General features: G+C 36.4%; 1 protein-coding gene across 2 annotated transcripts in view; it reads right to left on the bottom strand.

Annotated features, from left to right (window-relative positions):
• Window positions 1–16668, bottom strand: part of LOC126761536 (uncharacterized) — a 337590-nt gene that overhangs the window by 24770 nt on the left and 296152 nt on the right. The gene's annotated exons all lie outside the window — the stretch shown is intronic.

The raw sequence follows: 16668 nt of genomic DNA, 5'->3' as shown, positions 1-16668 counted from the left end.
AATCATCAAATCGGATAAGCGTTCTCAACTTTAAACGACATCAAATTACAAACTTAGATTGGCTGTGAAATTGCGCCCGAATAAAAACAAAAAAGCAAAAAAAAACGTGGCAAAACAATACAGAAATTTAAAGTAATAAAACGACAGTGTGATATAGAAGGAAATCAAACAACAACAACAGTAATAAGAAGAGCACTAAAACTAAACTGAAATGAAGTGAAGTAAAGTGAAGCAGAAAGCGGCTGCGTCGTGCGGCTGTGAAATGTTTATGACGTTTCCATTTGCGTAACAACAGAATTGCATTTGCCACCACCAACAATAATCGCAAAAATACTTTGTTTACAACTTAATGTGCGACGATTTGAGGCGATTGCTGTTGAGTCTAACGAAATAGAAAAACCTGTGAAATGACCAAGCGATAAGCGACGGTATTGGACGAGTGTATTTATCTATGGATATGTAGAGTGGGTACGAGGAAGGAGGAGATTCGGCTGCTGGTGTCATTTGTAACAGTGGCAGTTTGCGGGTTACGGATATAGACGTTTTTTTTTTTTAAATAAATGTGGTAAAAAATGGAAAGTTTTGCATATTGTTGATATAAAAACTTTCTATATATACAGTTTAGACGAGCGCAGCTAGAAAAATACTAGTAATCTAACATTTAGGTAAGTTACTTTTGAAGCTTTTTGGGAGCTTTTTTGACTAAAGAAATGCCACTAACAGACAGATATTTGTTGTTTAAAAAGTAAATTAATTTTTTTGTTTTCAAGATTCCAATTCTAAGGTAACTATAACGTTTATTTATTTTGGAGTTAATTAAAGATAAAAGCATACATTTTTATTGCAAAGCAAATGTTTTATTTTATAGGTAGGTTTTATATGTTTGATTTTCTATAATATGCTTAGCATGTAGCCTACTATAACATCATGGATTCAATTTTTGATGCCAAAAATAAATTTTGAGATTGTTGCCACCATTATTAAAAAACATTTTTACCGAACTTCAATTCCACCGATTGGCTCAACGTTATAGGACCAAAGTACAATAGTAAAAAATAACATATTCCATTATCATCTTGTGGATGTTAATAGAAAATATTAGAGTATTGTCCGTTCTAATTCCAGAAAGATTTGCCTATGCTCAAGTTAGAATTTGATTATTCTCTTTAAGCCTCGTAATGATTTAAACATGTTTTATGACCGAGTGCGAAAAGAATTCACAACGCAATGAAATTTTTAATGAATAAGATTTTAAGAGACTTTCCCCGGTATGTATTTTTGTCGATTATTTCTTGCCAATCTCGCTGAATTCGAGACAAAGTGAATCTGAGTTCAGTATGCTATTGCTAAACGCTCCCAAGAAAATAAGGCCCACGCTCTGATCTTGTAAAATACCCTGTTATTTGACGGCCCAAATTTACAAGAAATTACGCCGACATGTAGACAACACTTCAAATGGCATCTCACAATGTTTGTTTTTACTAAATAAAAATCAGTAATCAATATTTATATCGTCTGACGAGCAAACTATCGGACTGTCTATATATACCCGAAGTAGTCCCTCAGTTTTTGAGATATATACATTGATCGAAAACTTGAACATGTAATTTTCTCCCCAAGAAGCTGCCTATTTCTCCGAACTATCGAGATCATCAAGTTCCTGTATGAATATTTTTTCTTATTCGACAAAGTATCTGACCGAAATTGGGAATGGATTTTATGAGGTATTCTCCGAATATAGTATTCAGACAGCAGGACAGCAAAAAAGCTGTCATATAAAGTGATAAATCAAAATCGAGTAGTTGTATGAAAAACTTTTTTATTTCACAAGATATCTTCACGAAATTTCGCATAAATAGTTGTACAAGACCGATAAGAATATAGATATGGATTTCCTGATTAAGTAACCTTAATTTAATTAATTAATAATAATTAATTAATTAATTTATATCAAAAACGTGATTAAAAAAGAATTTTCAATTCGATTACAGATTTAGTTATAAATATAGGTATGGATGAGGCTAGGTTACACTGGCTGGTAATGTAGGTATAGTTGCTATAGGTAATGCATCAATGAAGGCTATGAAGAATATTTTCCAAGTTAATTTTTCCTACAATTCTTCTCTTTTCTTTATTTATCAAAACGTCCTCGTATCCATTCAACAACTACAACAACTATATTTGCGGCGAAAAGTGTTTCGTGTAGCAAATGCATAGCAAAGAAAGGTTTGGTCCAGCTTGTGCAATTGGATCGTAAGTAGAAAGGAAGTTGAAGTTGCACTCAACGAAATGCAAACCGAAGTGATTTTCCAGCAGCAGAAAAAACAAAAAAGGCGTAAAAAAAGGCAGGCAACAAAGTGAAAGAAAATGTCGCCAGCTGCCGACTGCCGACTGCTGCTGCTGGTAGCAAATGAGATTTGCACTATTTATGGCTGCTGTGCCACAATTGCGGCGGACAAGTCGCAAGTAAAGCCGAGAAGTACACACCAATATACTTATGGTAAGTATGTGTGTATATGTGAATGTGTGAGCGTATGTGTGTGTAGCAGGTGGAACAGGCACATCTCAGCGCAAGTCAAATAAAAATGTCAGTTAAATAGACCGAAAAGCAGAGGGACGCCAAAGCGTTGCTGAGTATGGCTGTGGCAGCTGGCTTGACTGTTGTTGTTGCTGCTGCTGCCTGGATGAACAAAAGCGGTTAACGGTGGCTAAAGCGGGTGCCTAGGCAGCTGAAGTTAAATTATGTTACAAAGCTTCTCACTTTGTTGCCGCTGGTGATTTAATTACGTTGCACAAGTGTTTACCTTGATAAGCGTGCATGCATGCCACATACAACAACACACTTAAGCTTGTGAACTTATACGAGTATACCGTTTGTGTGTGCCACAACAATAGTACTTGACGCTGCTGCATTTTTTGCACGCTTTGTAGTCGCTTTTAATGGCATTTTTGCGCGCTTACCAACTGACATTGCGCAAGTATGTGGCAAATAGAATAAAGTTAAATGGAAATTTTAATTGCATTGCATTTCATCTTATTTGCTAGAATTTTTCCACTATCCACTTTCCACGCGCGCAGCAATTGCATTTGTGTGTTAGTGTTAGTGGATGCTTGAACTCTCAACTCTGAATGCCAGTTGCCACACTTTCATTTGCTTTAGCAAATATATAATTTGCGCTTCAATTTAAGTGAAATTCGTTTAAACTCAACCCGAAATGAGCGTACTAACGGACTGAATGAATAACTGCAGTTGCTCGTAGCTGCTAAATGTGTTCTGGAGTCATTAAATGCTTTCAAATGAAATGAGTGCAAAGCGCAAAGTCAATGAGTTTCTGGGGCAAACGTGATTTTACACAACGCAAATATATATATATGCACTTACACTCACACACACACATATGTATATACATGGATACATAGTATATGCAAGCATATAAGCATAATGGATGTACGTGCAACACATATGTAAGTCAACATGCGCTGTGTTGCAAGTGCAGCTGAAGAACACAAATAAAAACACAGACACACGCGCACACGTCGCATACAGAAAAGTCAAAAAAAGAGTAAAATAATATTCGCACCAAATCAGAAACTTTTTACTTAAACTTTTTTGGCACGTTTTTACTATGTTGCAAGTGCCGATTTGTGTTGTAAACCAGGCACATACTTAGCGCATACACATGTAGCGCACGCGAGTCACACATAGCTACATTTAAATACATACTTACTTACATTTGAATACATACTTACATATATGCAAGCAGTCATGTCCGTTTGTCTGTGTGGCAAAGTATTTGCAACAAATTTCCAACAAAGTTTTTAACTTGCAACGCGTAGTGAGCGTGCAAAAATGTGGCCATTCAGCCAGTCAGACACACAGACAGACAGACAGATAACCAAACAACCCAATTTCATTGAACACTTTAAAAGCTGCCTGCAGTCGCTGGAAAAAAGCCACATAATGCTCGCTGAACGAGCGCGTAATAGGGCTGCCACAGAGTAGGCATTTGCGGTAATTCATGATAATGGTTATGGTGTATTTAAAGTGGCGGTCAAAGTGGTTGCCTTCTTCGCATAAGGCGGTGTTAATTGCAACGGAAACTATTGACCTGATTTCTGATTTATGCAAAAACAAAAAAAGTGCATGGATAAATATATATGTAGGTACATATGTACATATGTAGTAATGCCTACCTTTTGTTTCGCATATATAGTACTACAAGGTGCGTTCCAAAGTAAACAGGACTTTTTGAATCTAACTGGTGGCGCCATCCATATGACGATTTGTGCGTTGGAATCTGCTATCTTTATCGATTGTCCAGTGAGAATTTCAAGACATTTAATTGGAAGTGAAGTTATTGCGTTTTAAGTGTCGGTATGTTTGTATTATCGGTGCGAAAATGAGCTTCGAACAAAGAGCCAATTTTAAATTTTGTTTTAAAATTATAAAACTTTTACCGAAACGTTTCAATTAATGAAACAAGTTTATGGCGATGATTGCCTATCCCGTAGCAGAGTGCACGAGTAGTTTCAACGTTTTCAAAGTGGTCGCGAGGACATAAATGACGATCAACATGTGCGTCACTCAAAATCCGTGATTACCGGAAATTTCATCGAAACTGTGCGTGAATTCATCAAAAATCAGCCGAAATCATCATTGAAATTCATGGAAATGGAATTGAACATCTCCAAAACATCGATTTATCGCATTTTGAGCGAACATTTGGGCTTACAAAAGGTGTGTGCACGGTTTGTTCCGCACAAATTGACTGACGACCAAAAATTGCTCAGAATCCAACATTCGAAGGACATCTTGTGATCGATTATTTGGCCAAAAATCACATTTTAACCATTAACCACTCCCCGCATTCACCTGATATGGCACCGTGCGACTTCTTCCTTTTCGGAAAAATTCATTTGCCCATGAAAGGAAAGCGTTATGCAGACGTAGAGGCCATTCAAAAGGCTTGTACCGGCATACTGGCGGCCATACCGGCCAACGAGCTAAAACACTCGTTCGACATGCTTTTGGACCGTGCAAAAAGCTGTATTGAAGCAGAAGGAGACTATTTTGAATAAAATAAATTGATTTTGCCGAAAAACCCCATTTGTACTGTTTTTTTGTTTAAGTTTTAAAAGTTAAAGTTTACTTTTTAACGCACCTTGTATGTAGTTTGTTTTGTTTTCATAAATAACTTAAATCATGTTAAAAGCTAGGCTTTCTAAGCTGCCCAAGTGAGATCGTTGTTATGAACGACCTCTTTACTTCGTAACGTATATTTTATACGAACAAGTTGGGTGACATTATTTTAGGTTTAGAATCTTATGAAATCCCAGAATATTATTGAATCAATATATGTATGGTGCGTAAATTGTGTCACCAAGAGCCAAATCGTTTCGAAAATGCATGATAAAATCTTCAGCGGCCTTACGATAAAAATATAACTTTGCAGTTTTTATACCCTGAACAGGGTTTATTAAATTAAAAATAGTCAGTGTGATGAGCTGAGACGATTTAGCTTTGTCTGTCTGCCTATGCATACGCAAACTTATCACTCAGTTTTTGAGATATCGATATTTTCCAAAGGAATTGGTCGGGTTGGCCCACTAATGCATATATCTGTAAAACAAACTGAGTCGAGTCATTGTATAGAGAACCTTTTTATTAGTACAAGCTATTATATAGCTTTGCTGAGGTCGAATTTTTAGTTATTTCCTGTTTTTACTGTCTAATTTGGTATACGGGTATATTTCTTTCATCTTTCCTTGGAAAAATTAGAATGTATTTTAAGCAACTACTTGTAGTTCATTAGCCTAAGAAACCAGAAATGAAATGCGCATTTCGAAAGCACTGTTAATTGAACTTTGCTTCCGGTTTGTATAAAATGTATAATATTCTTAAAATTTGGTCGATGTCTCCGTTGTTGCGAGACTGTTTATCTGTACTTTAGTAACAAACACCGATGCTTTTTATAGGGGGTATAATCGTCTCGTGCTCACAACACTCCATCGACAGCAAAAGTTTATGAATGGCTAGACTTTAAAAGTAATCGTTTTTTAATCCGCCCATTTTATTACCTTTTAATTGTATTTATAATTAATCACTTTCCGTGTTTTATTTTTTATTAATGTTTTGCTAACTTTGATCAGCTAAGCATTACTGCTGAACGCCTACCAAAGCGTTGGCTTGAGAAAACTTCTACTGAAGTTTTAAGTTATATGAGAATTTTATATAAATATGTGTGAATAGACAAATGTACTATATTTATACACAAACTATTGCTTACATCTTTATATGGTCATATCAAATGAAAAATCAAATTTGCTATTTTAATTTTAATCGCTGCATGCACGCGATTTTTAAGTGTTGTTCTAAAGACACACACTCATACCAATACATACTATATCTATTCTTATATATCTAATACTCCGCACAACACTTTGCAGTGAGCACTCCAGTAAAATGAATTGTTTGTGTTTTTGTAGCCGTCCGCCCGCCTTCAAGCTATTTACAAGGCGGAGTGGAACAGTCAAGCTAAGTCAAGTCTTTTGAATTATAGCAGCCTTGAGCTCGTTAGAAGAGTTCTTAGCTTTTGTGATAAACCTTTGCTTTGGCCAATATAAATTTATGTAGTGGTGGAAAAAATCTGTGGCAGGTTGAATTATACCGTTGGCTCATTTTGGTGTATTAATAGTGGCTTTCGTCAGCTCATGGGTTATACATGCTTGTATGTATACAAATACGAGTAATTATAAGCATATTCAATTGTATAAATTAGTAGTTTATACCAAAGCTGATTGTAGAAAAGGTAGCTTATGCATTTCTGTAGATTTGTTATCTTTTAAAATCTATATTTACTTTCAGCTCAATACCCATGGTCTAAGTACAATTTTAAATTTAGTATGAGAATAGGAGGGGAGTATGCAAAGTACTTTAGATATAATTACTATACTATAGTAATATAATGAAAAGTTGGTGCGACTTTCAGGCCTAAAGTCGAATCGTGCAAGGCACATATCAATATTTACTAAATTTCAGATATATCGAACTGAGGGTTTTCCACGTTCTTTTCTTTCGCCCTATTTGTTAAGCCGGTAGAGAACCACCGTCACAGGTGCAATTTTTATAGCATAAAAAGCCCTTCACGGCATTTCAACTCCTGGACGACCTTAGCATTGTCCCCCGTCGTCGTTAAGTTGGCATGGTAGGTGTAAGTTAAGGCAACTCCTTCTTTGCGTTGGTCGGCTCTGAACGTATAGCCTCATAAGGGCGTGCATCAACCCTCTCCTGGCTACGTGGAACCCTATTAGCAAGAACAAAATCAAAATAACATGAGCTCTGACGAAATGGTGGCGAACGGTAATGAAGAAAGCAGTGGATACCTGGCGACTGAGCGTTATGTAAAGCGGGTTTTGCAATATACAAGTGCGAGATAAGAAAGGCTAAGAGGACTTCATAGGAAAAACATACCATCACAGCTGCAGCAGGCTGGTAAGATGTCATGCAACTGGTTGGTACCTATCTATGCGAACTGCATAAGACAGGGGACCTGCAGGCAAGTCAGAGTTACGTTCATGCCGCAGGCTGGTGAAATTTTCCACGTTACGTCTAAGAACTTCAGGCCCATCAGCCTCTCCTTGTTCCTACTAAAAACTCTGGAGAGACTAATGGAGTAATATATAAGGAGGTGTATTCTCAGGGACTATTTATCATTAGCTCATTATGCTTAAAGGTAGGTCATTGAATACTGCCCTGCATACTAACGTGTCATGGCTTAAGGAAGCCATTAGGGTTAAAGAATTCGCTGTTCGGAACCTTCCTTGATATTGAGGGAGCTTTCAGAAACGTACTTTTGAAAACAGTCGAAACTGTTCTAGATGGTTCTGGGGTTGAGTCAAATTTCAAACACCTAATTTGTAGTCTTCTGTGCGACACGGAATAAGGCACGTGCTCGGAAACTGAGTAGGATAACCCCCAAGATATAGTTCTCTCTCCTCTTCTTTGGATCCTGGTTGTTAACGATCTGCTTAAAACACTTGAGGATCGTGGCTGCAGGGTGATTGTCTATGCAGAAGATTCAGCACTTATCGTCAAAGAAAAGTTCCTAAGTACCGTGTACGAGTTGACGCAAGGGTATCTTAGCGTCGTAACAAATTGGGCAGTCTGAAATGGTCTCGCCATCAACCCAAATAAAACCGAGATGGTTTTATTTACTACAAGATTCAAGATCCTGGTGGCACCGCTGCCTCAAATGAGTGGCAGCCGTCTTCAACCGGCGGATACATTGAAATATTTAGAGCTCATTCTGAAAAGAAAGCTTTCATGCAAGCCGAATGTTGAAGAGAGAGCAGAAAAGGCATCAAACGTGAGGATCAAAAATATAGTAAATTGCATTCTCATGAAATCAAAAAATCAGCGAATTCACAATGCGCTACCTTTGAAGCGAAGAAGGAGTTTTCATGTGACGAGAAATGTGAATTATAATGCAGCAAATATGTATAAATTTTATTGTTTAAAGTACCGAGGTGGAAAAATCGAAAATTGGTCTTTAATTGACAAAAGGTGTGTATAAGTTAATTAACATTTAATATTTGCAAGGCTTTAATGCTGGAGAGCGTGTTGAAAAAATTGCACATGAGCATGAAAAAACAGTTAATCAGTCAACATGTGAGTAAAAATACAATCAAAGTGATCGAGCGCAGCTGCAGAGCAAATTATGCAGATTAATTTACGATTCAAAAAGACACATGCATTCATATATATATATATATGTGTGTATAAGTGCATTTGTATGTGTGTGTAAAAACCATACGAAAAAGCATTAAAATGCAGAAAAATGTGTGAAATTATGAGTGAAATCAGAATTTTTATAACACGCAAATGGCTTTTAAAAATAAATACTCGTATATTTAATATATACACAGTTATATAATAATATATTTTCCGAAAAAATCCCAATTAACCAACAATAATTGATAGTACAACTGAATGCACTTGTTCGCGCAAATCTCCACACACTCGATGTAAGCACACGTGTGCATGTAGTAGTGAGACGTGTAAAAAGCAGCGCACACACACACATAAGTGCCCCCAAATAAGTGTTGTGGTAAATGAAAGTTAATTGGTGACATAAAACGTCAATGTATCACAGTTGACAGTTGCAATGCAATATTTTCAATAATATATACCGTTACTACTGTTGCTACTTACTTATTTATTTATTGATTGTAGCTGTTGTCACAACAGTGCTACACACACATACATACATACATGTAAATGGGCATGAGGCTTATATATCAATCATGTTGCGGTTGTGTTGTTGAAATTATCCTTAATAAACTATAGCTTATTATTATCACTATTATTGTTATTGTTGTCATTGGTTACTTCTGCCCACAGTTGCTGTTGTTGTTGTTGTGCGCTTGTGGCGGATATGTGAATGCTTTTACATTTTATTCATCCTGTCATTGTTTGGCAAATATGCTTAATCAATTGATTAATGAGCCATGACGCGTGTGTGGTGAAAAAAATCAAGCAAATACACATGTGTATACACTGACGTGTGTGTGTGTAATTATATATACACATTTGTAGTTAAATATTTGTACATGTCCTTCAGTGAGGTAATAAATTTGTCAGGAAATATAAAAGTAAAAAAGTTGAGATTTTTATGAAAATGTTGTTAGAGGAACATTAGACTTACACCTGATCAAATTTAACCCGGACTACTCCATATAAACTGTGTTTTCAAATCGAAACGCAATATTTTATTTCCTTATATTGTTATATCCTTTTTTTAAATCTCTGTAAAGTTTGATTTCTAATTCAATCTATTTTAATGTGTTTGGCTGCTGTTTGTTTAAGACGCGAAAGGTTTGTCTAGCGATTTTCATCGTGGAAAAAATTATCAAAGAGTTTGTTTGAAATTTTGTGTTTTCATCATCACAACACGTTGAAAATGTTACAGAAGTGTTTTTGGGAGTCTACTTTATCATGAACGCGAGAATTTGAGCGGCACAAAGCACTCAGTGAAGGCCGTCAAGTCATCGAAAACTTGCCTCCTGTGAGTTGCCCAACCACCTCAGTTAATGACGATAACAGCGAAAAAGTTAAAGAAGTAGTGATTGAAAGTGATCGAGTTGACATCAGAGAATTAACAGAGGTTTTAACATCTCTTATGAATCGTTTCAATACATTTTGGTTAGTGGCTTGGATATGGAGTGTGTCAATGCTAGACACGTACTTGATTTTTGTGCAGAAACGACGACGAGTAGAGGTCACAAAAAAGATGCTTGACAACATAGCTTTTAGAGTCCTAAAATCCGTAATTTCTGGTGACGAGTCGTGGGTTTACGACTATGATGAAACAGTCAAAAAAACTAACGAATGGTGCTCCAAAATAGTCGAAAACGAAAAATCATGACAAGGTCGGTCAGAATTCTTAGCGATGGTCGTCGTTTTTTTTTTTCCTTTTTCTTTTATTAATGTGATTTAGTTCACCACGTTCTTTCGTTACATAAAGTCAACCGGTCAGTAAGAAATACTGTTTGGCAATTTTTTTACTTGAAGCAACTCGTCGTAAACGACCGGATTTGTGCCCTGAAAGTTCATGGATTTTTCGCCATGCTCGAGCAAGATGTTGACTGGCTTTTTGGCTAAACACGAAACGGGTGTCATTGCTCAGCCATCGTGTTTACCAAATTTGGCTGCCTGTGACATTTCTCTGTTTTCGTGAGTCCATTAACGTCATTAAAAGTGCTTCGTTAAAGGCACTGAAAGTCATCCCATGGATAATTGTGTATTGACTCAAAGGAAATAATCAAGAATGGTATTATAATACCTCAAAATGGTTTTTTGTCAGTCCGGGTCAAATTTGATATATCTTTTAGATATTCTAGCTCTGAAAATATTAGTCTGACGGTACCAACTGACGGTGACAGAGGTAGAGGTAGCCACTGGGGGTTTGAAAACTATTAGCGGCAGAAAAAAATTTAACTTCTCGTGCTTCAATGTATATATATGTATATGTATGTATGTATGTATCTTTAATATTAAAGTTAATGTTATTTATACTGATTCGACCGATTACTACAGCATCACATACATATCTTCATAATAAAATCCCATTGAAAAATGTCTGATTTTTACATCCACATTGTAATAAAGCCAAACCTACATTCTCCTGGGTCATTAGTGATTATTTGCGCATTGCGCTCTGGTACTGAGTGCAGATATGTCATATGTAAAATTATGACATTAAAAGGTGATTACAAACGCAGTAATTCACATAAATACACAGCGCAGTGATTTGTTTGCTTCTGTGTACAAATGTATATATGTGTTGGTGCACGCGTGAAATATTTATTCGAAAAATGTTTAAACTGCAATTGCAATGTAATTGCGACTAATTTGGCGCTCAACATGTCACACGACACTACATGTATACACACATATACATATATACAAGAATAACAACACAGAAATGCGATTGTGTAGCTAATGTTGCAACAATATAAAATTGTGCAGCACAAATATTGCCCGCTAACGTTAGTCGCACTGACAGTAATATGAGTGTGCCTAAATTACGAGTTGTTCTTATAACAATAACAACAATAAACTTAACAGTACAATAAAAGTAATAGAGACAGCGGCAAAATGTACTTCTAACGAGGCAACAAGTGTCCAAAGACATGTTATACGCGTAATTCGAGGCCACAAGCCTGCTCATATGAACGTTGTGACATATCTACAATGACAAAGGCATATAAATGTTAGTTTGCTTGCATGAAGTGCTGTGAAGGAAAATGTCGAGATATTTAGGTGATTATACTGAATAGTAAGGGGCTTCATACGTGATTTTATGATGCAATGTGCCCGGGTTTGATGTTAAAAGAGCGATCCTAATAAGGATCCCAGTTTGGACAACTTAAAATGCCGGTCCATTGAGATTAAGATATACAGGAGCATTGATTTCTTGTTTTTTTATCTTTCTACAGCCTATAATCTTTACATAAATAAATTGTTAACGAAAAATCAATATAGAATAAACTAAAAGAGTTTTGAATAGATACTAAAAAAATATTTTTTCCGAATCAGTTTAGATTAAAAAGCTTTGAGAAAAAACATTATATATACCATAAGTTAGGTTAGATTATGTTAAAAGATATATCCTAATAAGGATCCCAGTTTGGACAATTTAGAATGCCGGTCCATCGTGGTACCTAAAATTTCCATAAAGTTAAGACCATCTATAAATCGACAAAGCGTTTTGAGTCTATTAAAAATTTTGTGGGAAGTGGGCCCTAAGCAGTGAAGAAACACTTCCAATGTCGGAGCCTTTGTCGACTTTCTGGATGAACGGCACTTGGCTTCTGCGATCAATTCATTCAAACCGGGACCGGATGGCATCATACCATCGCAGCTGCAGCAGGCTGTTAAGATGTCATGCAACTGGTTGGCACCTATCTATGCGAACTGCATAATACTGGGATAAATTCTGGGGACCTGGAGACGAGTTAGAGTTACGTTCATCCCGAATGCTTGTAAAGGCTCCCATGTTACGTCCAAAGATTTCAGGCCCATCAGCTAACTTAAAATTTATGGAGGCGGCTAATGTCTGTTTTGGCTATGTCTCTTGGTATGAATGCCGAGATGTTTCAACCTCAGTCTTGTAACTGGACAATAGAGGAGAAAGTGTCTGGAAGTATCCACATAATTCTTTCATTCAACTTTGATAATTTGCAGCCGACAAGATTGTTGATAAGTAGTTCAGTAGATCCTTTGCGTTCTCTAGGCTAGGAGCATCTCACGTTCGTAAAGAAACTGGTCAGCAACCCGAGTCCCTATGTTCTGAGCGAGCGGGGCAAGGGTGCCTGATGGAGAGCTCCTTATAAAAAATATTATATTAATATATGAAATATTATATATAAGACTCTAACTAACTTACAGTAGATAAGCTAGCGAGTGCTCAATTTCTCGTCGGCAACTTTAACGGTTATTATTGAAATTTGCATAAATGTGCTCAGAAGTTTGTCTAATGTTGTTTTTATTGTATTGTAATTAAGAGTATTTTATTCATGATGTGTGTTATTGCTGTTATTGTCCAGATTAGTGTTATGTTAGCCACTTCAGGCGCGACAATGACGACTTCATTGGTCATTATTCGCAATTAAAACAACTAGCGACACTTTGTTATGGCCAAGTAACGGCAAAGTGTGTTGGAAGTGTGAAAACTTCTAACGAAATACAGTGGAAAATATTGAAGAAAAATTGTTATAAAAACATATAACATAGAAGACTGGCATTCAAAATTGCTGGTTTGGTTGGAGAAATGTTTATAACAGCAGTTTGAAGGTCTCGGAAATATTATTAAACATTTATAATCATTAAAATGTAAAAAAAAATATTTTAAATGTAAAAAATTAAAAATAATATTTTAAGTAGAAAATATTTTAATTAGAAATTAAAATTTATATTTTTTTCATATTTTTTTAATTTTTGCAAATATAATATTTTGGTTTAGTTATGCCACAGTACAGTTAAAAATAAAAAAAATATTCACCAAAAATATCAAAAGCAAAAATGCATGGGAATATGTGTTTCTATTTTTTTCGCTAATTTTCTGCTGCGACATGGCCAATCACGGCCGTCCCACGCTCACCAATTCAAGGCGACAATAATATGCAGCGCCACTTTGATGGCTTTAAAGCAAAAATAATAAAAATTGTGCATGACAAATTTGTTGTAGGAGTTCCACTGCAGTTCGAGCTGCGCTGGCGAGTTATTATTGCAATATACTCGCTTGTATGTGACATACTTAAATGTACAAGCCGGTAAGCTTGCTCTTGTTCAAGTCAGCGCAATTAACTGCATCATTAGTGCTATCGAATTTGACGCTTAATACCACACTTTGACATTATTATTTTTGAATGGCCCAATGCATGGGTTGTTAGGCAGATAGCAGAGGCTTAAGCTGAGATTAATTTAAGGGGGATGGTGATTTAAAAAACTCATAGCTGAGATAGAATCTTGAGCAGAGTAGGTAGGCGAAGAAAATTTGTGACGTCTAACCTAATCAAATCAAGTAATCACTGAAGTAAGTCAGGGAATATCAACAATATTTGAGAACCTTTGTAACTATAACTCAGATATAATAGAAATATTTTCGTAACATATTCTCGACAAACAAAGACCAAACTCTACAAGTCACTCATCATCCTCGTCCTTCTATATGGTGCAGAGGCATGTACGATGACAACATCTGATGAGTCGGCGTTACGAGTTTTCGAGAGAAATGTTCTGCGGAAGATTGATGGTCTTTTGCGCATTAGAAACGGCGAATATCGCATTCGGTGGAACGATGAGCTGTATGAGATTTACGAGGACATTGACATAGTTCAGCGAACTAAGAGACAGCGGCTACGCTGGCAAGGTCATATAGTCGAAAGGATGAAAATAATCCAGCTCTGAGAGTATTCGACGCAGTACCCGCTGGGGGAAGTTTGGACTGTAAGGTGGATGCATTTGAACCTCCCAACTATGCTTCTGGAACTTCTGAATAGCAATGTTTGTGGCCTGACGTTATCTTGGTGGAACACAATTCCTTTCCTGCGGGCCCAAGCTACCCACTTTTTGGTTAGAGCTTCCTTCACACAGTCCATATGTTATCAGTGCAAGTCCAAGTAAAGATTTAGGCATCTAGAAAGAGCACAGAAAATCATTCTGACCGACGATCGTGACATGAAAACAGTTTTTACCAACGCACCGCGGTTCCTCCACGGCAGTTTTCGCTTGATGATGTCGTACGTGAGCCACTTTCCATCTTAAGTAATAATGCTCTCTAGAAATTGACCGATTATGTTGCGATGCAGCAGCTTTTCTTGAATGGAAATTCGGTTTATGAGCTTTTTTGAGGTAACTCCGCGTTTCAAATCTCGGTTAATCTTTCACATCAAAGTTACAATCAAAATTTGGAGTCACAGAACTTCTTAAGCTATTCACATCTTCAGCCATCTCGCTTGCGTTTTCTGCTTGATAGAAGAAAATCTCTAAATATTGACGAATCTGCTCTTTGTTGGTCGCTATCTTTAATGTGCGCTCAATCAATACTGAGCCAAGCAATTAAAAAATTATCTTGAGCACAACGTCTTATCTTTTCATATAGACCATATAGCGTAACTTGATCGCATTTCGTATATAACGCGATAAACAGGTTACTAAAAACAGCTACTAGAAGAGAATGGAATTTTTTCTAGACCTTATATAGGGGTTTTCAATAGCGAACAACAAAAGTAGGACCGATAGGGATAGCAAACGACGGTATATTTTTTCCCGCTCTTTTGACATTTCTCTTCTGTAAAGTTTGCCATTTCATCATGGAAAGATATATGTACGTTCCAACAGCGATTCAAAATCATTAAAATTTACTACCGAAGTCAGTGGCCTTAACTTTAAGAGCCTTTACGTTATCATATATACATAGCTACGCCTGTGTGCTTCGCAAATTATTTGTGTAACTTTGAACCCTGCTGTTTTCTAACCTGTAGACCGGTTATTTAATTAAACTATACTTTAGTGCTTAAAATATTCCATCTACTGACAGTTTCGAAAGAATATTTGCTTATTTTTTGTACCTAAAAGCATTCGATGCGCTTAATTTTGTCCGCCATAATACTTCATGGCCACAACGGACCATTTAGCTATTGATAATTTTCAATACATGCAACAAAGCTGCAATTACTTTTTGTCATGACAAGAAAAAAATGTGAATACAACTCACAATTTGACAAATTTCCAGCAATTTAAAACAATTTCGTCTTTTCTATTGCCTCTATTGCCTTGCAATAAATTTTTATGCACATGTTGACATTTTAATTGAGCAATAATTACATCATTACCAATAAATATTTAAATATATATATTAAAAGAGCATGAAATAGCGCTGGCAAAAATGTGAAGGGGTATTTGCCACCCACACTGGCGCAACGAATGCCACAGGCGCGCATTAGCTTTGCGTTGTGAGCATGATGAATGGACTTCCCAAACCATAAGACCGCAAATGAGTTATGGCTTTCGGTTTTTTCGTATAATTTTTCAAATTTGAATACACAAAAAAGCGGAGCATAATGTAATTAAAGCGGCATTGTGCCGTGCAGTGCCGCGATTTCTGCACTAAAATGACAATAAACCTAGTTAAATATTTAAAACGCACGATTTTCCAACGGTTGCATGCCGCAAGAGCATTTATGAGGCTTTTATTATTACATCAAAGTGCCGTTAATGTAACGAAATGAGAACAAAATTGCCTTTTACCTCAAATATTCGTGACTTAATTTGACAGCATTCAATGGAAATTAGAAGAAAAATATAAAAAACAACGCTAAATAAAAGCTAATAAATATAACATAGAAAGAAGAGAAGCTTAATGTTCCCTCTAAATGGCTAAGCGCCAGCTCGAATTCCAAACGCAAACACGAAATTCTTTTGTAACTTGAAATACATTCATAAATATACAGCTTATTTAAGTTGTTTTTGTGCCTCGATATTCATAATTCAGGCAGTATTCATCAGTTCATCAGCGCTTTTATTGCTGTTTGCATTCCCGCTTGGCTGGCATGCGCGCCGCACCAATTAACGACTCATTCAGCGGCCGCAGCGATGCGCAGCGC

Source organism: Bactrocera neohumeralis, chromosome 6 (genome assembly GCF_024586455.1).
Source record: "Bactrocera neohumeralis isolate Rockhampton chromosome 6, APGP_CSIRO_Bneo_wtdbg2-racon-allhic-juicebox.fasta_v2, whole genome shotgun sequence".
In the NCBI taxonomy this organism is placed as follows: Eukaryota; Metazoa; Arthropoda; class Insecta; order Diptera; family Tephritidae; genus Bactrocera; species Bactrocera neohumeralis.
The sequence above is the reverse complement of the archived record's forward strand: the minus strand, read 5'-3'. Positions and strand labels throughout refer to the sequence as shown.